Below are 25,878 nucleotides of genomic sequence, written 5' to 3'. Positions count from 1 at the left end.
GTGATTGAGAGATGGGAAGATAAGTTTGTGGGGTTAGTCACTTCTTCCTGAGTGAAACAAAGAAACAGGGGTAGCTGAAGAGGCAAGGGTTGCTGAAGAACTATCCATTTATGTAGTTACTAGTTTTTGAATGGTGAACATGCCAGTAGAAAGGGAGAAAATGATGAAATTGAGAAATAAAAAATTGCAAGAGAAAACTTGTTGGAGAGAAAGGATGGAATCAGAGCAAAAGTGTAAAGGTCAACCCTTCATTAAGACCAAAGCTGCATTTTGCATTGTAACAAGAGAGGAGGCAGAGTTATACACAGAGCCAGGTAGACAGTTGGATTGTACAGGGAGAAGATGGGATTATCAACATAGAACTCCAGCTATTTTTCTTCCGTGAATTATTTTTTTTAAAGTTTTTATTTTTAAGTAATCACTACGCCCAACATGGGGCTTGAACTCACAACACTGCAATCAAGAGTCGCATGCTCCACTGACTGAGCCAGTCAAGCACCCCTCTTCAATGAGTTATTAGTCATCAGTTGGTGGTGGGGTGAGGATGAGTGCTGATGGGGGAACATAGAGGAGAAGGCGTGCAACAGGTTTCGAAAGAGTGAGAAAGTGAAGTTACCCCACAATCACAAAGAGTAAACGGAAATAGAAATATCCACTTGAGATTTCCAGTAAGAAGAGTGAGGACGGTACTGGGATTAACTCCAGCAACCTGTAAGTACGTGGGTACAAGTGTGCAGTTGTTGGCCTCAACTATGGCTGAGGCTTTGCTGAGCATATAGGAGGGTGGCATGTAGAGAACTGAAGATGTTTGCAAGAGACTTAGAATTAACTCCGGACCCTGTGCCATTGAAGCTTGTTTAGCAGAATCGGCTAGCTGTGGAACAAAATCCATATTCACCTCTTACTCCCCAAAACTCAATTAGACCTGGAGTGGTCACCCATCCCAGTATGCCTAGGATTGAAGTGCTTCCCTAGATGCAGGGACTTCTGTGCTAAAACAAAAAAGTAAGCGGTACAGTCTGATCACATCCATGTGCCTTCAAGGAGCTAAATCATCTTCTGATTGCTATGATGGCAGCCAAAGCAGCAGGGGTCCTCTGACCTAATCCTGGATTATCATCATCTTAGAAGACCATCGACAGGGTTGGATTCAAAGTTTTGCCCAGAGAGGTTCAAGTCTATCTAGAGAACCTGAGTCCTCAAGCCAGTGCTGAAACTCACACCATGGATAAATGATACCTCCACTGGTCTCAACACTCCAAGTGTCCAACTTACTGAACGAACAAACTTTTACATGCACCTAGTATGATGTCTGGCAAGAGACTCCCAATAAATATGATTTATTTTTTGTTAGGCTCCCCAGAAGCACACTTCTTTTTCTGTCAACACAACCGATGGTACCTATAAAGAATGCACTTACCTCCACCCCCCAAAACTACGATTCTAAGGAGAGGCAAATTGTTATTATTGCCACTGTTATTATCACACTTTATTATTGTTATTAAACTCTTTTTCTGCCAAACCCTAAAGAGAAATTTATGTTAGCAGCTGTTCTAATTCTGTGCACTCAAATAACTGCAATGCCAATTGGTAAATATTAAATGTCATATAAATGGTAAGCAAGGATAATAATAATGGATTTGGATTTATTTAAATGGCATGCAGCACATGAAATACATAGCCTAATTCTGTTTCAAATCTGAGAATGAATGGAAGGAGTTGAAAGTACTCAATGGAAGAAGATCAAAAGTCCCTACACTCTTCAATAAATATTTTCAGCAAATTGTTATAACATGAATTAACTTACAATACAATAAAAAATATTTATATGGAGAATACAGGGAATCAAGTGAAACCATTCTAATTAACTGTGAGCTGGGACATCATTGCCCAGGAAAAATCAGAAAATTTAGAAAGATGGGACAGAGAAAATCCTAAGCAGACTCCATGCTCAGCGTGGAGACTGATGTGGGGCTTGATCCTATGACCCTGAGATCATGACCTGAGTTGAAATCAAGAGTCAGATGGTCAACCCACTGAGCCACTCAGGCACCCTTAGATTCTTAAAGATAGAAGAGATCTTTGAAATACAGTTGAATCCTCTTTATCGCTGAGAAAACTCTGACTCACAAAATTGTATGCCCTCTGCTCCTAATTAGTAATGAATTTGAAGTGTAGCCTCATGAATCTGATGGCTTTTGAAAAGCACTAAGATCTTTGATAACCTACATGGGCAGAGGGGCAGGGAGTGAGAGCTGTAGACAGGTAATAAGGAAGGGACCTCACTGCGGACTTGAGTCAGAGTGCTTCAGTGACTGGTGGGATAAACACAGGTTGGAGAGGGGAGGCTGAGTACCCATTGTCTCTTGTGGCATACTTTAGTCAATAGAAGACAGGACCCAAAATTTTCTACTGCATGCTCTCTTGTCAGCTCCAATTTCCTGGCTTCCTAACAGGTAAGGCAAATTGTCTTTTCCCAACTATGACAGCAGGGGCTCTAAAGCAGGGTGTGCACAACCCTTATAAATCATTAGGACACATGAAGAAGAGATGGAACTTTTGTATAGATAGATAATATACCAAAACTTTAAAGAATTAAGCTTTGCTAAATATTTTGTATATGAGTCAATGCTATATAAGTGCTATATATGTTTCTTCTATAGAAACACAAGTGTTTCAAATGTGTGCCAAAACAAAAAATCCTAGAAAAACTCTTAACAAATGCAGTGAATTTGTCCCTTCACTGTAAAGGTGACTTTTGAGAAATGAGTGAGAAAAACTAATTTTCAAGAGAAAAAAACTTGTGTGATGATGAGAACGTTTAAAAACTGATGTTTACAAATATTTCCATTGTTTCAAAATTTTGTTACCTAAAACAGTGCATATAACTTGTAAGGCCTCTCATTTCTGCACACTTAATACTTGGAATACAAATTTTCCAGCTTGTTAAAAACAGTCTTCCAAATGAAACATTTTGGTGAGTTTTAAATTTATTAGGCAAATATGGGGTGCCTGGGTGGCTCAGTCGGTTAAGCGTCCGACCTTAGCTCGGATCATGATCTCGCCGTTGGTGGGTTCGAGCCCACATCGGGCTCTGTGCTGACAGCTCAGAGTCTGGAGCCTGTTTCAGGATTCTGTGTCTCCCTCTCTTTCTCTGCCCCTACACTGCTTGCATTCTGTCTCTGTCTCTTGAAAATAAATAAATGTTAAAAAAGCCTTAAATTTATTAGGCAAATAGTATGATGGCAATATCATAATGTAGCACCTTCCAATTAGTTTGCTTGGATGCTGATCGACAGTGAGAAAGATGGAAATTTACTAAGTGAATTCCAAGAAAAACATGGACATAATTAGAAAATTTGATTGAACATAAATACCACAATTTACTCACCGAACAATACTCAGCTTTCACTTCAATCTAGAAATCTGTGCAGTATCATTCCCAGCCATTAATACTGGCCAATGAAATAAAGCAAACTGACAATAACATCCTCAGATTACCATGTAACAAACGTTTAATCAAAACAAGATATTGTACTAAGTCAATGTCACATGACTCTCCTTAAAAGTGTAATTAATAATAAATAAAACTATTAATAAATAAAATTTTTTGATTAATTTATTTTTGAGGGAGAGAGAAAGAACAAGTGGGGGAGGGGCACAGAGAAAGGGGGACAGAGGATCTGAAGTGGGCTCCACACGGACAGCAGAGAGCCTGATGTGGGGCTCGAACCCACGAACCGTGAGATCATGACCTGAGCTGAAGGCTGCCGCTTGACCAACTGAGCCAGGTGTCCCGTAATAAATAAAAATTTCTAATACTTTATTTTTTTATCTCATCCCAAAACATTGAAGTAGCTTATTTCATTTTAATCTCATTACTATTTATGAGAAAGAGAGACTGGGTATTTTTTTTAAGTTTATTTATTTTTGAGAGAGATACAGTGCAATTGGGGGAGGGGCAGAGAGAGAGAAAGAGAGAATCCCAAGCAGGCTCCACACTGTAAGCACAGAACCCGATGCAGGCCTAGAACTCGTGAACTGTGAGACCATGACCTGAGCCAAAACCAGAGTAGGATGCTGAACCAACTGAGCCACCCGGGCACCCTGAGATTAGGTATCCTTTTTTTTTTTTTTTTTAATATATGAAATTTATTGTCAAATTGGTTTCCATACAACACCCAGTGCTCATCCCAAAAGGTGCCCTCCTCAATACCCATCAGAGATTAGGTATTCTTAAAACCATTTTACAGATGGTAAGAAGCACACTGGGAAAAAAACTCTTTTGAAACATTCTTTTCTCTCTACCTCTACACCAATCAAACATATCCGATACCCCAACGCGGTCATCTAAATTACCTTGGACCCCAGATTTACCTTGAATGGAACAAAATAGCTGTGGCATTCATTTCTGAGACGCAGAAATACTCAAGGTTGCAAAAGAGAGTAAAATCACAAGATGAAAGAGACTTGACCTCGCTAGCAAAAATGTGTCCTAAAGCCAACCCAATACACACCTTCAGTGCTCTCAGCCTTTCAAGCCGTCATCCTCCAGAGGCAACGGGACCAGGGAGGGAAAGGTCTTAGCATGTTCTTGGCAGATGGTGGGCTCAGGTCCTCCAGGTCTGCATGCACAGCCTCCTGCCTCTGCCCTACCTGCCTCCCCTCCTGCTGGCTCTCCATCCAGCCCCAGCTCAATGGTCAGGTGTTTCAGGAAGCCTTTTTTCAAGGCCAGCTTGGATTAAAGGTTCTTCCTCAACTACTTGAGACAGTCACAGCACTGGTCATCCTGTTCCATAGTTCCAAGACTTCTCTGTTCTCAGCACAGCACTAGAGGCTCCCAGAGCACAGAGCTGGGTACGCAACAGTGCTCAATGTCCTTGCTGATTAAATGACTGGACCCATTTATTTGTATTGCCACCAGGGTTATGCTTCCCACTCCTGGGGTAGCTAAAACATTTCAGTCTTGACAAACCAATTCTAGGATGTTCTCAGAGCCCAGCATGAGGGGGAGATAATTATGTGAGTGAAAGCTTATTCGGGAATAACAGCTGTGGGTCCAGTTATTCAATTTGGACTTTCCAGGCTCAGTTGAACCCCTTAAAATAGCCTCTAAATCTTCTTCCAAGTCGAAGGCAGGCAGAATTTTCTGCCTTGAGTTACAGAAAGCCCAATTCTCTCCTTGTTTCCTTTCGTGTCCCAGCATGAAGCCCACGGGTCAGCCTTCAGTAGGCCTGGTACATCTCTGCATCTGACAGAGAAGTCCTAGCAGCAGGCATTCTGAGCATAAAACAGGTCTGACTCGGGTGCTGGCCTCTTCATAAGCTTCCGTAAGATGCCCCTCAGAGAACAAGGCTGTGCTCAGGACTTCATGTGGAAGGAGGGCTCCAGGTGCACCTTTGAGTAGCATCGACTCCTTGCCTTGTTCTCATAGGACACGGTCAGAAAGAGTCCACTCGCTGTGAGCGCCCCTCGTGAGACTCCAAGGTCAAGGTCAAGGTCAGTACATTCAAAGCAAGTGCCATCATGCTCACTCCCAAACACACCTGCTGAATGCTATGGGCTCGCGCTTCTCTCTGCTGGAAAGTCCTCTCTGCTCTGTTTGCATAATAATTAAATTAAACAGACCTGTGAGCAAAGGGCAAGCATCAAGCAAGAGCAACAGAAGGAAGATATTACTGAATGAATGGAAATTTTAAAATAAAAAGTTTCCTTTACCTCAAGCCACATACATTTAGAATTATTTACATTTTGGCTTAAATCAATGAATGCATTAATAAATGAGCTATCACTTTTGCAAAACAAAAAACGTATTTGCTTTTTCTGAACCTAATTGCCAAGATTCATTGGTTCTCATACAAATACCAGATTTTTGCCTCAACTGACCTTATTTCAGGCCCTAAACAGTTGGCTGCCGAATGGATGCAATCTTAGTAACAGCTCCACCTGACTTGCATTATACTTTTGTTTCGAAAGTTTTGCTGAATCTTATCTTTATAGCACGTCTTTTTGCAGCCAGGAGATTCAGACCAGAGCTGTAGCGAGGTAAGTCCAGTTTGCTAGCTAAGTTCCTAGTCCCAGGACCTAGCCACAGACTCTCCCCTCCTTCTGACCCTTGTATCACACGGGGTTCACTAGCCTGTTTGCAAAGGGAGAGCTGAGTTCCCCCATCCTCTCAGTCTCTCCCCATTCTCAGCTCATTCTGGCACCCCAGCTGTGACCCAGGAACATGAACAGGACATATTTAGATCTTCATCTCTGCATTTCCCCCTCCAGTTGCTGCTTAAAAAATAGCAGAATATGGTCATTAATGGTTTTACATAATCATGTGTGCGACTATATTAAGCTTAGCCAATAGGAAGGGGGAAGAAATAAGAGCGTGTGCTAATTAACTCACTCTGCACAATAGCCTTGGCACTAAGTGCTAGAACACTGCCCCGATTTGTTGATTATACTGATTCATGCTTTCACAGAGGTTTCTCTTAATGCAGGGAGCAGGGTTGACTCCAAATCCTCCACGTTATGACTGTGCAGCCTCCCGGCACCCGTGTCTCCTTTTTATCCCAGGGCTGTGTACAATAATGTCTTCCGTTCAGTGTCAAGTCCCCTGCAACTTTTCATGCTCCGCCTCCCGCTGGCGATCCAGGCCCACCGGTGGTGTGCGCACAGAGAACCCGCAGGGCCATTCTGCCTTGTCCATTGCGTCCAGGGGGGCGATGAAGCGACTGCAACTATTAACAGCCACCATCCTCATCGTTTATTTTGAGATGGCCTCTCGCTCTGCTCAGTAACATGGAGAGGCAGAAAGAATACAGTGATAATTACGTTTTATTTATAGCATTTTTCTATGCTATCGGGTTGTCCTTTCCATGAGCAATACAATTACTGGGCAGGAACAACAGAGCAAAGAAAATCTAAGTAGTTTAGATGAAGGAAACATGTTCAATTGTTTCAAAATGGGATGAAGTTGACGAGGTGGGGAGATGAATCAAGTCTTCTTTGGGGCAAAAGCTGCAGCTAAAACAACACACACACACACACACACACACACACACACACACGGAAGAGTGTGGTTGTGGTGACCTGTCAAACGCTGCTAGGACAACTCAAGAGTCTGTGCTGTGTGTGGGGGTCACACACACAAGGGTTTGGGAAAGACCTTTAGAGTGAAAGTTAATGCCCTCAGGATTGGAGCCAAGTGGCACAACCAAGGACACAGTTTCAGGACTGGCCTTTTTTTTTTTTAAGTTTATTAATGTATTTTGAGAGAAAGAGTGAGAACAAGAGGGGGAGGGGCAGAGAGAAAGGGAAAGAAAGGATCCCAAGCAGGCTCCATGCTGTCAGCATAGAGCCCAAAGCGGGGCTCGAACTCACGAACTGTGAGATCATGACCTGAGCCCAAATCAAGAGTTGGAGGCTTGGGGCTCCTGGGTGCCTCAGTCGGTTAAGTGTCTGACTTCAGCTCAGGTGCTGATCTCATGTTTCATCGGTTCATGGGTTCAAGTCCTGCATGGGGCTCTATGCTGATAGCTCAGAGCCTGGAGCCTACTTCGAGTTCTGTGTCTCCCTTTCTCTCTGCCCTTTGCCCCACTCGTGCTCTCTCTCAAAAATAAATAAACATTAAAAAAAAAAAAAAGAGTTAGAGGCTTAACCAATGAGCCAAGTAGGTGCTCCCAGGATTGGCTTTTATCCCCAGTCCCAACCCTGATCTGCACTCTCCTCCCCTGGTCTGATCATTATCAACCTCCTACCACTCACCTTTCAAGGCCCAGACTGGCTCTATTTCTTTCACCAAAAAAATTTCTTTCTAATTTCTTTCCTTAGCACACCCAGCCTTCAGTACCACCACCTCGTCTGAGCTCCTGGACCATCCATCATTCTTAACTGCACATTCGGTTCCTGTCTCAGTGCTGGACATTCCTGGGGTGTGTGTGTGTGTGTGTGTGTGCGCGCATGTGTACACACATACACATTTTTTATCCATGCATTTATTTCATCCACAAATATTTTTTGAATATCTGCTATATGCAATGCTGGAGACACAGTAGAACATAAAAATCAGTATTTGGCCTCAGTAGGAGAATCAGAAAAGGAAATACATGATTTCAATACAGCATTATAAATGATCTGAAGAGACAAAAACAAAATTCTATGGAAACACAAGCTTTAAAAAGATCTAGTCTAGGGGTATCTGTCTGGTTGAGACAGTAAGGCATGTGACTCTTGATCTCTCTTGATCTCGAGGGTCCTGAGTTCAAGCCCCAAGTTGGTGCAGATATCACTTAAGAAAAAAGAAAAGATCTAATCTCAAAGGATGAGAGACTGTTTTCTGGGAAAATGAAATCCATGCTGAAATGCACATTGTCTAGGGGAAGAGAATTTATCCATACTAACCTAATACATGATCTTGACCTATTATGGACTCTGACCAACCAAACAAGCATTTCTTTTTGATTTATCGATTCCCTTCCTGAGCCCAGCCATTGGCATGCAGTCAAAAGTTTCTATATAAATGATAGATTATTGCTAGGAAACCCTAGTAAACCAGAACATTTAATTCTCCACTGTTAGTTTGTAACATTAAATAGTTTACAGCCATAAAACTATCTTGCTGTGTGTTCAGCAAATTTTAAACTTAGGTATTTTTGCTTCTGTCCATGTTTATTAAGATGATGGCTCTGGCTATACCTCCATTTATTTGCTTTCTATGGTTTTAAAGTAAAGATTCTGATGCTAAAATGTGAAACCCAATCAATAGTCTCTTGGATTCCTTCCAACAAAAAAACTTCCAACACTTCCTCCTACTCTATGGGCTCATGTTCAAAGCAAAGCGAGATCACCAGAATCCTTAGTCTTGTTTCCAGATTTGTAAATTTGGAATTGAACCCCAACCTAGCATCTTCTCCCATTTTTTGAAACATTTTCCCAAATTTGATCTTTGAATAAAATCCTGATGCAAATCTATAGTGAATTCGAATGGAATAATCAAGAACACATTTATGTTTTACTCCCCTAGATAAAGTACATATGGACTATAGTCAATGTCTAAATAGTCAGAAAATGCCTGTATTTCCAGAAACTCCCATGGCTCAGTCATATGCTTAGTGATACTTGGCAAGTCCCTGAAGCATGCAGTTAACCTGGAAACTTCCTCTCTTGAACGTGGGCCTATCACAATGCCAAATTCACTAGCACGTGTATGCTACCTCATGTCTGGATTGATTCTTCTTCCAGGAATGGATTCTGAGAATCAACAGTAATTTTAAAAGGACAACAGGGCAACACAATGTGCACAAATCCACCTGATTATAAGTGTCTAAAAAAAGCCATACAGCAAGTTGTGTAGTTAGTACACATGACAAGTGCATGCCAACATTCTGGTCTAAACACCAGAAAACCGTAGTGTCGTCTGGCGGTATCCGCTCAGCAGTTTTGTGACCTAGGCGAATTCACTGCACTGAGCCTCAGATTATTTGTCCATAGGAGAGGCACTGGAATGAGAGCTCACTCTGACTACTAAAACTTTGGACTAAAACTAAGCTACTGTGTTATGGCCCTTTTCTCTTATTTACTCACCTTATTAGCTCTGCACTCCTTTTCTTCCTATTATAGGACAAACAAGTGAAAAAATTACATGAAGAGATTAATAATTTTGAAATTTAACAGAAATATTATTGCATGTGTTATTTTTGCCTGGCCCTTTGCTTTGAGTGAAGAAATGGCTCAAATGTCATAGTCTTTGAGGCTACAACACGCTCAAGAAGAGGTGAGGGCTTTGACCTTGAGACTTTCATTCAACAAATATTTTTGGCATGGGTCTACTGTGTACCAAGCAAAACTATTCTAACAGGGAACAAAACAAGCCAAAAACTCTCCTCTCATGAAGCTGACAGTCTTATAGAAGAGGAAATGATAAGTGAGATAAATAAGAGAAGTTTAGATAGTAATAAGTGATAAAGAGAATCAGGTGATGGATCCAATATGAGAGATGAAGAAAAGGAAAGAATAAAAGATGATCCCTTGTTTGTCTGATTTTCATATATGTATGTTTTGGGCTTGAGTGATTGGATAGTTGGATAGAATGGATAGAATGATAGTTACTGAGATGGAGAAAAAGAAGTCGGGGCAGAGGGAATGCAAAGTAGAGCCTGAATCCAGTATTCTGTTTGGGGAATACTAAGTTTGAGATGCCTATTGAATGCCCACATGTTGATATCAAGTAGGCAGTTGGACACATGAGTCTGGAGCTTTGGGAAGAAGCAAAGGATTGGGAATCCTCACCATATAGGTGGTTTTTAAGGCGCTGAGTCTAGAGAGAAGGTATAGGAAATCAAGAGGATTGAGGATTGAGCTGTGAGGATACCCAGTCAGGTGGAGGAGATGTAGTCAGCATAGAAGACTGAAAATCATCAGCCAAAAATGCAGGAAGAGAATTAAGAAACTGTGGTAATTCAAAGCCAACTGAAGAGAGTTTCTCAAAAAGAATTAAATGTTCAAGAATTAAACGTTCAATACTACTGAAAAGGGTGGGTGGATGAAGTTAGAAAGGTGTCCCCTGGATTTGACAGCAGGGGAATCATTGGAGACTTTCCAAAACACAGTTTTAGCTGAATGGTGGAAAGAGCAACAGGATTGGACTGAGCTGAAGAATGAACAGGAGATAAGGAAAGAGAGACTCACAGTCTAGTCTACTTCAAAGACTTTTGTTGAGAAGGTGAAGGGGGAGTGACATAGTAGAAGAAAAAGGGTATGAGGCCAAGGCAGATGGCAGATTGTGTTCACGTACTAAAAGGACAATCCAGCAGAAGGACTGGTTGATGCAGAGAAACTTGGAACCAATGATCAAAGACTCCTCGGAGACCACAGGGGTAGATTGCAGAGCATTAAGTGGATAACTCTTCTTCCACAGTAGTGGGACAAGAAAGACGTGTACACATCTGGATATTCTGCATCCTTGGGTGTGGAAAGATAGTTGTAATTCTTCTATTTTTTCAGTGAAGGAGAAAGAAAGATTATCAGCAGGGATTTGGGGCAAGAGTGGGAGAGAAGAGATGTGGGAGGCGTGAGGGGAGAGTGTGAGTTATGAGAACTCACCTCCAAAGAGTGGGGTTGAGCATGTACCCAACGACGACCACCGTGAAAAGGAGCAGGTGCCAGGTCTGGGAATGGAAAGGAAAATGTACATGGAGGCGAGAAAATCCGGGGCCTGACAGACCGTGGTCATCCCACGTGGGGATCCAATTCACCAGAAATGGTTATAGATGTGGGTGTGGAGAAAGCCCTGAAGCAGAGGGCCAGGAAGTCATAGGCCACAGTGATAAGGGATAGACTCACAGGTCCCTTGGAAACTGAAGATTTTGGAGGAAAGAGAACAAAAATTAGAAATAGGTATGAGGTATTAAAAGAAAAATGGTGTGTGATTGAGAAAGCAGCAAGCAAGGGGGTATGTATCATCAGAGGCTACCTCGTGCAAGGAATTTGAGGGAATGTTCTAGTCACACAGCTGGAGATGGTGGGTGCAGTCACTGAGCTCAGGATTTCAGACCCCAGACAGTGGCCTTTTCTACTTGATCACGTTGCTATTGGTAAATGTGCTTTCTCCTTTTGGCTTTCGGATTTCATGCTTTTGTGATATTCCTGGAGATAAGTGGGAAATCACTGAAGATGGTCCTAGAAAATCTCTAAGGTACATATGTAATTTAGATCTTGATTTTTGATAATATACACATTTATGTTCTCTTATCAGCATTATAAATAGAAATAAGCCAAAACAGGAATAATTTTTTGATGAACCTGATTTTGATTTAATAAAAAGTTCCAGAAAGTCGAAGATTTGTACCTTTCCCTCTATTTCTTTCCTTCTTTTAATCACATTAACCATCTGCTTAGACATTGATGCATGAATCCTCCTGATACCATCGGCTGTTCTAGGTCATTTTATTCACCCTAAAATCCTCATTTTTCTTGAGCCCATATCTTAATCCTTTTTAGAACATCTGGGACAGATTCTCCCATAGGATACAGTGTTAAGGATTTACCAGACTAAAGTATTGGAAATATATGTTCACACACACAGACGTACACAGACTCCCAGTTTTGCCACTTATTAGCAGTGCGACCTTGGCCTAATTTCTTAACTGCTCAACTGTTCTGTAAAACGAAGACAATAAAAATGCCTAAACCATAGGGTAGTTATGGGAACTAAATATGGAATTCATATGTAGAGGTTAGCACAGAGTCTGAGTCATAGTGAGAACCCAGGAAATGCTAATTCTGATGTGTATTAAATATGCATTGCTCAGTAAATTCGCATATGTATGCACGCCTAAGAAGAAGGATAAACTTCTCTTGAATTACAGATGTATGAGTGAATGCTCTTTCTATGAACCTGTCTTCCTTCAAAACACTCTTCACAAACATCCCGATCTGGATAGCTGGAGAATCCAGTCACGTGTGGTTTCCTACATCCGGAATCACCCATCAGCTCCTTGATTTCTCATCTCTTCTCAGATTTTATTTAAAAGTTCCTTTTTCTTTCATTCCTCTAGTCCCCAGAATTTTTGTCCTTTGGTTTTTAACCATGTCAAAACAGAAATGAAATGCTGTTAGAACTAATGTGATCCTGGGGCATCTGGCTCAGTTGCTTAAGCAGCCAACATTGACTTCAGGTCATGATCTCATGGTGAGTGGGATTGAGCCCCAAGTCGGGCTCTGTCCTGACAGTGCTAAGACTGCCTGGGATTCTCTTCTCTCTCTCTCTCTCCCTCTGTTCCTCTCCCTCACTTGTGTGCCCTCTCTTTCTCAAAGAAAGAAATACAAAAAATGACAGAACTAATGTGACCCAAAAACACAGTGTTTAATAATCATTTTAAGTTTCTTTTAAATGAACCACTTCATACCTCATCTGAGATTGAAAATTAACTCCTGTGTTGGTGTTTTCCCCTGACATTCCTTGGTGCAAACAGTCACCTAATTAAGTGTATCTTTCTTCTTCAACGTGCTTCTCACTGCAGCTCAGACAGGAAATGAATGATTCTGGGTGGAAGCACATCTGGAACCATAAGAGCCTCTCAGAGGTGACGTGACCGTGTGTGAGCTCCCCTCATCGGAATGTGCCCAACTGAAATTAAACTTCCAGCTCGCTGCTCTAACATTTACTTCTGTGAAAACAACATCACCTTACCTGGATTCTGTCAATGGTGCACAGATAAAGAAGTATTCCCTTAAATTTTAGGCATTTACAAGTGACTGAGAAAGGAAAGGCAGAGTGAAAAGAACTTACTTAGGACACGACACTGAGCAAGATTTTAAGCTGGTAAAAGTTAGGTGACTTCAAGTATTGCTGTTTCAGAAGAAATTGAATCTCACTTTCGTCTCTCCTGAGGGTTGCTTGGTCAATGAAAGTGTTCGCGTGAAGAATTCCTATACACTGAGCTGTCCAATAGAAAGGGTACTGAACTAGGGACAGACTTCTGATTTGGACATACTTCTGATTTAGATGAAATGAAGGAAGAGAGAGTTGAGGAAAGAAGCCAAATGTTTGACCCCCTAGACATTTCCCCCCTAAATCCAAATCAGGTTAAAAGGAATTTGATTGTTCAAATTCAAAATAATTTAGATTATTCAAATGCAGAATTCCTTTTGATTCAGAATCAAAAGGAATGTGATTATTCCTGTTTTAGCATCTATTTATAATGATAAAAAGGAGAGGAGGGCGAGTGAGCATATGTGTGTATTTTATCTGAAAGCAGTTAAGATACTATTAACTTTACAAGGAAGGGAGTGTTACAGAGATCCAGTGTTATTTTCTGTAAAATTAGTAGGGAGGACTAGATGTTGTTAAAACTTCTAAAACTGCCCTGCAGCTGTTTTTTCTTTATGTAAAATGGGGCAATATGACCTGCTTTAACAAAGAATCAAAGGAGATAATGTATGTGAAATCACAAACTAGAAGCTATTGGTCAATTGTGAATTCCTCTTAATGTTGTCTTTGCACCACAGGAGGGTTAAGGAATTGTTTGAGATAATACTACTAGTACATGGTATACTTTTGCTTCCCCAAACAGAGCCTAACTCATTATAGAAGCTAAGAAAATATTTAATGTATAAATACATGAGCTGGGCCTTGAACCCAGGCTGTCTGGCCCAGGACCTGGGAGCTTAATCACTATGCTCTGCTTTGCCACCAAAGATAAATCAAAGTTAGCAGTGGAGAAGAGATGGAGATATTCCATGAGATTAGTACTAATTTAATTTGGAGTAACGGAAGCAGAGAGCACTGCTCTAAGTAAGCTGTGAGGAACTATCCTACTGGAGAAGTATTTTGGAATGAAATAATTTTCATGTGCTGAATACTTTTCAGAGGTTGGATGATTTCAAAATGTTCCCATGCTTCAGATATTGTGGTACAATGATACTCCTCTTTCCCCTGAGAAAAAGGGGAAAAATACACAGATGAAACTGCAGTTCTTTCCTAAAAATACAGTGACCCACCCCTGAGGGGGTAGTACATTACGAGATGGAAAACAATGCCAGGGTCTGTGCCCAGACAGGAGAGGCCAAGGTAATGGCATAGCTCGATAAAGAACAATTAAAGGAAGTTCTATTTCATCTGACTCCCAAAGCTCACACCAAACTTGCTGAAAAGACCAATATGATCCTTGTTCTCCTTCCACACTGCTTACACATACAGTCTCCTCTCGTGCCAGGGGCATCAGATCCTGAAAGCAGACCTCTCCCCAAGGAGTCAGCCAATTGCCTTCAGCCCACTCCAAATGAAACCCTTTCTGGCATTAGGTCTTCTTCTGAAAATAAAAATGTCTAGCAACTTAACTTGCTGTTAGCCTCTTAAATATACTTTGCTAAACATTTTCTTTTAAAAACATCAGGTCTTTTGCTTACTGCTGAAGTAAAGCACTGCAGAATATTTGGAAAATATTGAAAATCAAATATAATGTCATTCCTTGGAATCAACTACCATCATGTATTTCTTTCATATGTGTGTCTATGTGTATAATCCCACTTTTAGATTCAATAGGCATGTACCATGTCTATATCATTTGTTTCATATATTTAAAAAACAAATCTGTGACTATCTGTTTAATATCTTCTAAATTTCATATGATACTGGAAGTATATTCCTATATGATGAATATTGTTTTAAAATATGGATTTTAAGAAATTTCTTCAGATTGTAATGGAGTTGCTTTAGCAAATAAACCTTTTTCAGGAAGCAATTATAGAAGCTGGATAAAATGTGAGAAATCCATCTAGATGAAGTCACTGGAGAAGGACCAAAGCAGCCAGGGCTTGAGGGGCCAAGAAACCACATTATTGAAAGATCAGTGTTTTCCTGTTTTTTCCCTCTTGAACCATGTATCTCTATCTCTAAGCACGTTAAGGCACATAAGCCAAACAGAAAGAGGGAGGCAAAAATTACTATGTTCCAGAATTCAAGGCGTCGAGAAAAAAGAAAGATGAAAAGAGAAAAATGTACTCTGCATTTTGGCCTCTGAATAAGAAGCCAAAGGATCAAGCTGGAAGTGGCTGATAAAAACATGAAGAGCTAATTACACTTGGGTTTCCAATGTTCTTAAGGTGAAATAAAAATTAGGGTTCAGAAACCCCTAAGGAGGCAGGGTCCCAGTACACACTTGTGTCTTCCATTGAGACCCAGGAAAAGCTACATCTCAAGGGAAAAAGCAAACCAGGAAAAGACCAGCCTTGCAAAAACTAAGAAACAGTCTCAAACCATCCAAATGTCTGATAGTTCCCAAGGTAATCTGGCCTTACTCAAACTGCTTACCAGAAGAAAATTAATTTCTACTCCAAGAAAGTAACCAGAATTTCTAAAATTGTAACATGTTATAACATTCAAAAATTACCAGGTTTACCAGAAGATTGGACTAAATAGATAAAAACAATGAAAATGGTAACCATGGAGTTATTGAAAACAGACTTTAAAACAATTTTGATTGATATGTTCAGCAAATTAGGTGACAAAGATATGAAGCTTTGGAAGATAATTGGAAACTATAAAAAAGAATTCAGTACAAATTCTATAACAGAAAACATAACATTTAACAGTGATTAGACACAGTGAGAAGGAGAATTAGTCATCTGAAAGATAGTTCAGGAGAAAATATTAACCCTGAAGCACAGAGAAGAGAAATATGGACAATACAGAGAAAAATATACAAGAAATATGAGACAATATGAAAGGGTAATATGCATGTAACTAGAGTTCTGGAATGTGAGTGGAAGAATGGGTGAAGCAATATTCTAACAGATAATGACCAATAATTCTTAAAAGTGGATTAAATACATCAAACACACATTTAGGAAGTGTTACAAACACTGAGTAGTATAAATAAAAAGAAAACTAGGGGCACCTGGGTGGCTCAGTCAGTTGGGCATCCTACTTCGGCCTAGGTCATTATGTCGCCATTCCAAAGTTCGAGCCCCGTGTCGGACTCTGTGCCGACAGCTCAGAGCCTGGAGCCTGCTTTGGATTCTGGGTCTCCCTCTCTCTGCCCCTCCCCTGCTCACACTCTGTCTCTCTCTGCCTCTAAAAAATAAATAAAAACATTAAAAAATTAAAAAAAAGAAAACTAGACCAGGACACTTTGTACTAACACTGGTGAAACTAAAGAAAATAAGAAAATTAAAAGCCAGCCAGAAAAAAAAAAAAAAAAAAAAAACCACACTTTTATAAAGAACAATAATACTGAGGCTGAATTCTCCAAAAAAAAAAAAATAATAATTATGGAATCAGAAGAAAATGGAATAATATCTTTAAAGAACTGGAGGAAAGGCTAACTGCCTTCCTAGAATTGGATACCCAAAAAATATCATGGATAAATTAAAGTGAAATACAGACATTTTCAGACAGACAAAAACTGAAAGAAAAGTGTTTTGAGTGAACCTACATTTAAAGAGATACTAGAAAGAAGTCTTCAGGAAAACATAAAAACAGATCCTTTATTTAAATGTAGAAATTGAGAAAGGAATAAAATCAAAGATGTGGTAAAATGCGGTAAGTATGAATTAACACTGTTAAAAGAAATAATAAAGCTTTGTAGGATTCTAACATTATGTAGGATTTAAATGGTTACAAAAATATTGAAAAGAGAAAGAAGAGGATATATGAAGTTACTCTAAGGTTTTCCATTGGAAAATGGTAAAAAGGCTAATTGATAGTTGATTAAATTAACACAAAGATGCATGTTTTCATTTTTAGGGTAACCACTAAAAGAAAATGTAATGATAATTTTAAAAATTATTATTGCAAAAAAAGGAGTAAAAGGGAAAGCAAAACAGATCAGCCAAATAGAAAAAAAAAGTGATTTGATAGCTATAAATACAACTATGTAAGTAATTGTAAGTGCACTACCTATGCTAAGTAAAAGACCATCAGACTGAATCAAAGCAAAATCTGTGCTGCTTAAAAGAGACACATCTTGTATATAAGACACAAAAAAGTTAAAAGTAAAGGGATGGAGAAAAATATACCATACAAGTACCAACCAAAGGAAAATTGGGGTAGCTATATGAATATCAAGCAAAGAAGCCTTTAGACAAGAGCATTACTAGAAATAACAGGGGCATTTTATAATGATACAAAGTTAGCAGCAATAGTAACATATAATGATTCTATGTTTTATGCACCTAATAACATTTTCTCAAAATACATAAATGAAACCCTACACGGTAAAAAGAGAAATAAACAAATTCACAATCATAGTGAGAGATTTTATAAGAGATTTATCTTGTGAATGGATCAGAAGACTCAATATTATTAAGATGTCTGTTCTTTTCAGGGGCGCCTGGGTGGCGCAGTCAGTTAAGCGTCCGACTTCAGCCAGGTCACGATCTCGCGGTCCGGGAGTTCGAGCCCCGCGTCGGGCTCTGGGCTGATGGCTCAGAGCCTGGAGCCTGTTTCCGATTCTGTGTCTCCCTCTCTCTCTGCCCCTCCCCCGTTCATGCTCTGTCTCTCTCTGTCCCACAAATAAATAAACGTTGAAAAAAAAAAATTTAAAAGATGTCTGTTCTTTTCACATTGATCTATACGTTCAATGCAATCCCAGGCAAAATCCCAGTGAGGCTTTTTGGGTAGAAATTGACAAGCAATGCTAAACTGAATATAAAAAAGCAGAATACCGGGAATATCCAAAACAACTTTGGAAAAATAAATAAATAAATAAAAACAAATTTAGAAAGATTGCATTAATTGGATTAAAGCCTTTCTATGAATCTAAGTAAACAAGACGCTAGATATTGGCCTAAAGATAGACATAAACAATCAAAAGAATAGAGAGCCCAGAAATGAACCCCACTGTAGCATTTCCTCACATCATATATAAAAATAAACTTGAAATTGATTGTAGACCTAAGTATAAAACTTATAACTATAAAATGTCTACTAGAAATCATTGGATTAGATCTTTGTTGACCTTGGGTTAGGCAAAGGTTTCTTAGGTAAGACACAGAAAGCACAGTTCATAAAATTATCTTTGAAAAATACTATTAGGAGAATAAAAAAGCAAGCCACAGATTGGTCAAAATATTTATAATACATATAGCTGATTAAAGATATATGTTGAAGATATATAAAGATATCTTATAATTTAGTAAGTCAAACAACCCAGTAAAAATAAGTTTGAAATACCAGATACTTCAATGAAGAAGATATGCAGGTAATAAATAAGTATGCTTAAGTATCCATTAGTTATGAGAGACAAATTAAATGCACAGTGAAATACTACCAAGCTGTCTAGAATGAGCATGTTTCATCCATGTTGAATAAGGAAATCCATAAAATAAATAGGAACAAACTATTGATATTTGGAGTAACACGAATCAATCCCCAAAAGCATTATGCTTAGTGTAAAAAGCCATAGAAAAAAGACCATAAATTGTATGATCCTCTTTATGTGACACACTGAAAAGGCAAAAATATACAAAGCAGTGTTTCAGAAGGGCTGGAGGGGAGACTACAAAGGGCACAAAAGAACTTTTTGGGCTGACAGAAATATTCTAAACATTGGTCTTGGTGTGGTTAGGGTACTCACATAACTGTATATATTTGTCAAAGCTCATCAAATGGCACTTGTAAAGGGTCAACTACAAATTAGTACACACTTTTCTTTAAAAAAAAGAAGATGCTTGTGGGATACAGATATAGACAAAGTTCTGCTTAGAGAGCTATTTATAGTCTCAGATCCATATATTAGAACAGAAAAAATTAAGTTCTAAATACCTCTTTCAAGAAACCAGACAAAGTGAGCAAGTTAAACCCCAAGAATGTAGAAGGAAGGACAGTGTAACATTGACCACGATGCTAGACAATGGATCCTGGTAGACATGAGAGTCCAGACACAGACCCCCACACATAAGGGTGCCTGACAGGATGTAGTAAGGAAAGAATCATCTGTTTGATAGTTGGTGCTTGGCCAATTGGATATACAAAGTTTTTCAATGGTTTTTGGTCCCTATCTCACATTATTTACAAATATCAATTATAGGAAGATTATAGATCCAATTAGATCCACGTAAAATCCAAGATAAAACAAAGTTTCTAGAAAATAAGAGAATATCTTCATGACCTTGGAGTGAGCAAATGTTAAACAGGAAACGTATGTTCACCATAAAAATATTGAGAAATTGGACTTTATTAAAATTAAAAACTTTTGTTTATCAAGAGACACATTAAGGCAGCGAAAAGCAAAGCCACAAAATTGGAGATGTTTGCTACAAATGCTCATGTGTGCGTGTGCGCACGCACACACACACAAACACACATGATAAAACAATCATTTCCAGGATGTACACAGAACTCTTACCATTCAATAAGAAAGAGAAACATCCTAATAGTAATGGGCAAGAGACCTGGACAGGAAATGAAAAATGCTAAACTGGTCAATAAATAAAGAAAATTGCTTAACTTCATCAGTCATTCAGAAATACAAAATAAAACCACATGAGACACTACCATTATATACCAGAATTGCTATAATTAAAAAGGCTGACCATACGAACTGTTGACAACGATATGCTACAACTGAAATTGTAATACACGGCCTGAGGATGTCTACCTTTAGATAATTTAGCACTATCAACTAAAGCTTAACATATACACACCCTACAGCCAGACAATTTTACTCTAGGCGCACACCAACAGACATAAATATAGGTACCAAAGACACATATGAGAATATTCATAGCATTGTTTGTAATAATTTAAAAACTGGAAACAACTCAAATGTCCATCAACAGTAGAATGGACAAATGCATTGTGATATATTTATATAATGTAATGAAAAGCAGCTGTAATGAACTGTTACAATATGCTACAACATGGAAAAGGCTCATAAATGTAGTTTCTTTGGGCAAAATTTACACACATAATAATGTGTAAGTTAAAAAATATGTAAAACTAATCTACGATGACCAGAGTCAGAGGAGTGGGCACCTTGGGAGCGGTAATGACCAAGAGGGTTCATGAGAGAGACTTCTAGGGTGTTGATAATATTCTATTTTTTTTATGTGTGTGGTGATTTCATAGTTGTGTTCACTTTGTAAAAATTCATGGGAAAGTACACTTATAATTTATGTACTTTTCTCATTTGATGATGTTTTATTTCTATTTGTTCTATTTGAAAAAATACATGTTTTCCTAGGCCTACATAGTATTTGACCGTATCAATATTCATTGTTTGTTTAACCCACTCCCTCTGGTGATTCTTTTTTGATGTTTGTTACATTGACTATCATAAAAAATACTTTTTTTTTTTAGAATGATCATATTTTACTTTTCTCATTCTAATCTTTGACTTTTTTCTAAAGGTAAAGTCCTGGAAGTAGAAGTGCTGGGTCAATGGATACATCATTTTAATGACACTGAAAACATGTTGCCAAATGGCCCTCTAGGAAGATCTCACTATTAAAACACTGAAGATCAATCTTATCAAGACAGACATAAACGTTCATAGTCCTTATCCTGCTTGACCTTTATGGTATTTGACATTGCCCATTACCTCTTCTTTTTTTTTTAATTATTTTATTATTTTTTTAACGTTTATTTATTTTTGAGAGAGAGAGAGAAAGACAGAGCATGAGCAGGTGAAGGGCAGAGAGAGGGAGACACAGAATCTGAAGCAGGCTCCAGGCTCTGAACTGTCAGCACAGAGCCTGACTCAAGGCTTGAACTCATGGACTGTGAGATCATGACCTGAGCCCAAGTCAGATGCTTAACTGACCAAGCCACCCAAGTGCCTCCCCCTTTTTTTATAACTTTTAAAATTTATTTTATTTTTTATTTTAGATAGAACAAGAGCATAAGCAGGGGAGAGGGGCAGAGGGAGAGAAAGAGAATCTTAAGCAGGATCCACACTCAGCACAGAGCCTGACACAGGGCTTGATCCCACGACCCTGGGATCATGACCTGAGCTGAAATCTAGAGTAGGACTTTCAACCGACTGAGCCCCCCAGGAGCCCCCATCCGCTCTTCTTTTGTAAAATTCTATTTTGCTTTGGCTTTCGTGGCACCCCTCTGCCTGTTCCATGCTTCTCCTCTTCCTTCTGCTTGACTATGCATGGCCCCCCAGGTTCAGTTCCTGTCTTTTTTTTTTTTCTCTCCTCTCCCCTAGAGGAATGTGTTTTTTTTACTTTGCATTTTTACTTTTCCCTCTACGTCTATGGTTTCCTATTCTCTTCCCAATTTCAATCTCTTATCTTGTTCTGCATTTCCAACAGCTACGCATGGTCTGTTTTCATTTCCAATCTCAACAGAATTAAGTAGCGTGAGGAATGGCTAATGAATGAGCTAATACTTGAAATGGCAGAAAGAATGAATGATATTATTCGGAAGCTCAAAGACCCCAGGACTTGCAGGACACGCCTCCAGCCAGTGTCCCCTTCAGTTCCTAACTCCACTCTCTCTCCCCGTTTTCTCCCCATCCTGCTTCCTCCCTACCTCCCCCGGCCTTCCTCCACACTCTCCCTCTTCTTTACTCACACCATCAGCATTTTTCCTTTTTGTTCCATTTTATCTTCTCTCCATACTAAATTACACAAAATATGTCTGAATAGTTTCTCATTACTTAAAATTTTTCAAATATTTATTTATTTTTAAGAGAGAGAGAGAGAGAGGCAGGGAGAGAAGAAAGGAATCTCCAGCAGGCCCCACACTGCCAGCGCAGAGCCCAACGTGGGGCACAAATTCACGAATCATGAGATCATGACCCGAGCCGAAATCAAGAATTGGACTCTTAACCAACTGAGCCACCCAGGCGCCCCTCATTTACTTTTTGAATAAAGTTTTATGATCCTGTTTTTCCAATTAGAACCATTTAAAACAGGTGAGTTAAACGTCTCGTTGTTGTTGTTTTTGTAAGAGACAGTAATTCCTTTGCTGTTTTGAATGTGGCCTATCCCTAATTGGAAAAAAGTATTCATTGATTGATTGGTGTCACTTAAAGTGTCTCACTAATGCTCTCCACTATTGCAGATTTGCTACCTATATGCTTGCCGTATAATTTTCTTATTCTTTAGACTATTGCTTTGAGGTAGGTTTATATTTTTGCAGGTGAGAAACTGAGGTTTAGGCAGGGCATTTGCCCAGGTCACATACCTGGCAGGCTAAAGAGCTGGGATTCAAACCCAGGTCTGTGTGACTCCTTGAGTCTCACTCGGAAACTCTCTACTGGGAGCTCAGTAAATTTTGTTAGCTTGAGCAGCAGTAATGTCTCTGGAGGAAGGAACAGACAGTACACTGTGTAAAAACAGAAAGGTCTTTATGATGTCTCTTTCCTGGCCCCCCCCCCCACTCTATAATCTGCTTTGATCATTATAAGAGAGATTAATAAAGTCAATAGTCCTATTGTGCACGTGGGGCAGGGACAGGGTCAGGAGCCTTAGGCCCTGAGCTATGCCCCCACGGCTCTGCTCAGAGTGGCAGGCAGGGTGGAGGTCACGGCTAGGAAGCTTTGAAGCAGACAGACAACATCTATTGTAGTACTCCACGTATGGTCACATGTAGTCCCCATCATCTTCACACCTAAATCCATGAGGAATGAAAGAGAGAAACACATCCCAATCCCTTCTTATTTATGAACTTATTATGAACTGTAGGAATTAAAGTACATAATAGGAAGTGACCTGCTAAATTGTGTTTTTATTATGTAGGTCAGGGCCGTCTGATTTGTCCTTGGTGCTTGGACCACTGTGAGTGCCTGTCCTCTGTTTGGCTGGCTGTGATTTTAAGGCTGTGGGTCAGCCTGATGTTTAGAAACTTCCCCAAGACCCTTCTCAAAACCCCTTCTCTGCTTTGTTTTGTTTTACTCCAAAGGTCATTAATTTCATTTGCCTACATTCTACACTAGACAGAACAGTCACATTAATTTACTTACATTTGTTCTCACAGAATACAGAGCTCTGTTCCTTGTCTTTAACACACACACACGCACACGTACACACACCCTTTACCACATCTCCACTCCCACAGTACCACTCAAGAATTGTTGTGAAATTAAACAGTAATGAGGCATTCACAGAAGAGAAAGCTTTACTCGCGGCTGAGAAGCCAGGGTAGAACCGATTGCTGGTCCTGACCACCAGGTCTGCGAAAAGAGCGGCAGTGGACCTCCTTGTGAAGAACAGGGCTTCTCAGGCAAAGCATTTGACATTCACAAAGCTCTTGCTGCTTCTTCAAGACTCAGACCCGTTGTTATTCTGCGTGAAGGCTTCGTGATCTGCAAGAGGAGTGAATCACGCTCCTTCCTTTCCCGGCACGCACAACTGAATCCAAGGAACAACAGGCCCACATTCTCTGAAGGGCTGAGTGTCAGCTGGCTTCTAAACCACAGAAAACATGGCAGGTCGCTTTGCCATACAACCAAGGTAGATTTATTGGAGACTCTGAAGAGGGAAGGAGTACTTTGGGGGCATCCATGTGTATGGAACTGGAGAAGGAGGGAGCGTGGTGAGCTAACACCCCCAGATCACCAATGCTTAGGGAGGACTGGCTAACTCCAGATCATAGCATAACTGGCATTGTGCTTAAGCGGTATGGGAGTTAGCACTTTACATTTCTGTCTCTCCTACTAGCAAGTGATAGCCCTAAAGGTAGGGACTTTGTCTTATTCACACATTTGCCCTATCACCCAAAAGAGGGCTGGAACAGAGCAGAGTCAAACATATACGTAGAAAATGGCATTCGGGCCAGTAAAAACCACTCATTGACAGACAATGAGACAAGACAAGCACGTTGTCACTTCTCCTACAGAAAGCACGAAACAGCAACCGATAGTTATTCATAGATGTCACGACCCCCTTTCTAATCCGGGGTTCTTTTACACCGTACAGAGAGTTTGCAAGATGTACAAAGTCCCATGGGGCTGTGCTGTTACTACACATCCCGACCAGGTCCCCGGGGAATGTGTTGTGTGACTGGCAGGCTGTTAGCACTGTGCAAACCCTCAAGAATATAATCCCCAGAGGAAGGTGAGGACCATGTATTAAATCCAGGTTATTTTTTTTTCTTTTTTTAAACATTTTTATTTATTTTTGAGAGAGAGACAGAGAAAAGACAGAGCGCAAGCAGGGGAGAGGCAGAGAGAGATGGAGACACAGAATCTGAAGCAGGCTCCAGGCTCTGAGCTGTCAGCACAGAGCCCGATGCGGGGCTCAAACCCACAGACTGTGAGATCATGACCCCAGCCGAAGTCTGACGCTTAACCGACGGAGCCACCCAGGCGCCCCTCCAGGTTATGTTTTCTTGACCCCCCTCTCAGACCTAAACGCTTTGGAGTTAGCAGGGAAGCAAAGCTGAAGGCAAATCAGCTATTCACCTCTCTGGGCCACGGAGCTGAACTGCAGCCAAACCCCTCAGTCGCTTGGGGCCCCTCCTATACTGCTATTGATCAACAAAAGGAGACTGGGCTGGAATATTCAAACGTAAATCTCTTGAGAGTTCTCTTTCATAATCAAAAAACTGTAATTGCTTTTCGCTGTAGCTCCTCTTCCTGCAGGGAAGACTTCTTTCTTGCTGGTTTTTTAAATTTCAAGCCGAAAAGCACAGTTTCTGGACTCCAGGGAAAGCAGCCAGGAAATGAGCAGGGGAAGCAGCGGACCCTGGACAATCAGAGCACCACCATAGGACATAAGACAAAGGCAGGCAGTTGAGAGCATCAGGTAGCCAAAGGCAGGGTCCTGGGGCTGTGGCCTGGCCCAGTCCTCCCGGTGAACAGCAGCAGAACCAACCCCGAACCTTTCATTCCAACAGACAAGACAGGAAGTTGTTTACTCCCGAGCAGATTTAATGCCTCTTGCAGAGAGAAACTGCAGCCTAATGGCGGGATGATGGAGTAGATCAAAATGCGAAGGGAAAGAATATCAGAACACTGGGAGGACCTATTCCAACAATGAAATCTGGTGAAGCCACAAGCATCCCTTTATGCCTACAACGTTCCTTTCTCCCCACACACCCCCCACCACACCCTCATGTCCCTGCTGCCCTCAGAAGATAGTTCCTAGCCACTTTCCTTGCAGAGCAAACTTAAACCAAAGCTCTTCCTCTGCAGGGATCAGTTACGTTGGAAACCTTCAATCTAACTGCAATTATGACTGACCTCTTCATAAAGGGAGTTAAAGTGTAGGGAGGTGCCTGGGTGGCTCTGTTGGTTAAGCGTCTGACTCTTGATTTTGGCTCGGGTCACAATCTCATGGGTCATGAGATTGAGCCCCACATCAGGCTGCAAGCTGTCAGCCTGCTTGGGATTCTCTCCCTCCCTCTCTCTGCCCCTACCCCCCACCCCTCTCAAAATGAATAAATGAACTTAAAAAAAAAAAGGTATAAAGTGTCAGGGAGCTAGGGAGTGA

This window comes from Lynx rufus, unplaced genomic scaffold, assembly GCF_022079265.1.
Source record: "Lynx rufus isolate CCGP_SWC_20201006 ecotype Redwood Valley unplaced genomic scaffold, mLynRuf1.p SCAF_15, whole genome shotgun sequence".
Lineage (NCBI taxonomy): Eukaryota > Metazoa > Chordata > Mammalia > Carnivora > Felidae > Lynx > Lynx rufus.
The sequence above is the reverse complement of the archived record's forward strand: the minus strand, read 5'-3'. Positions refer to the sequence as shown.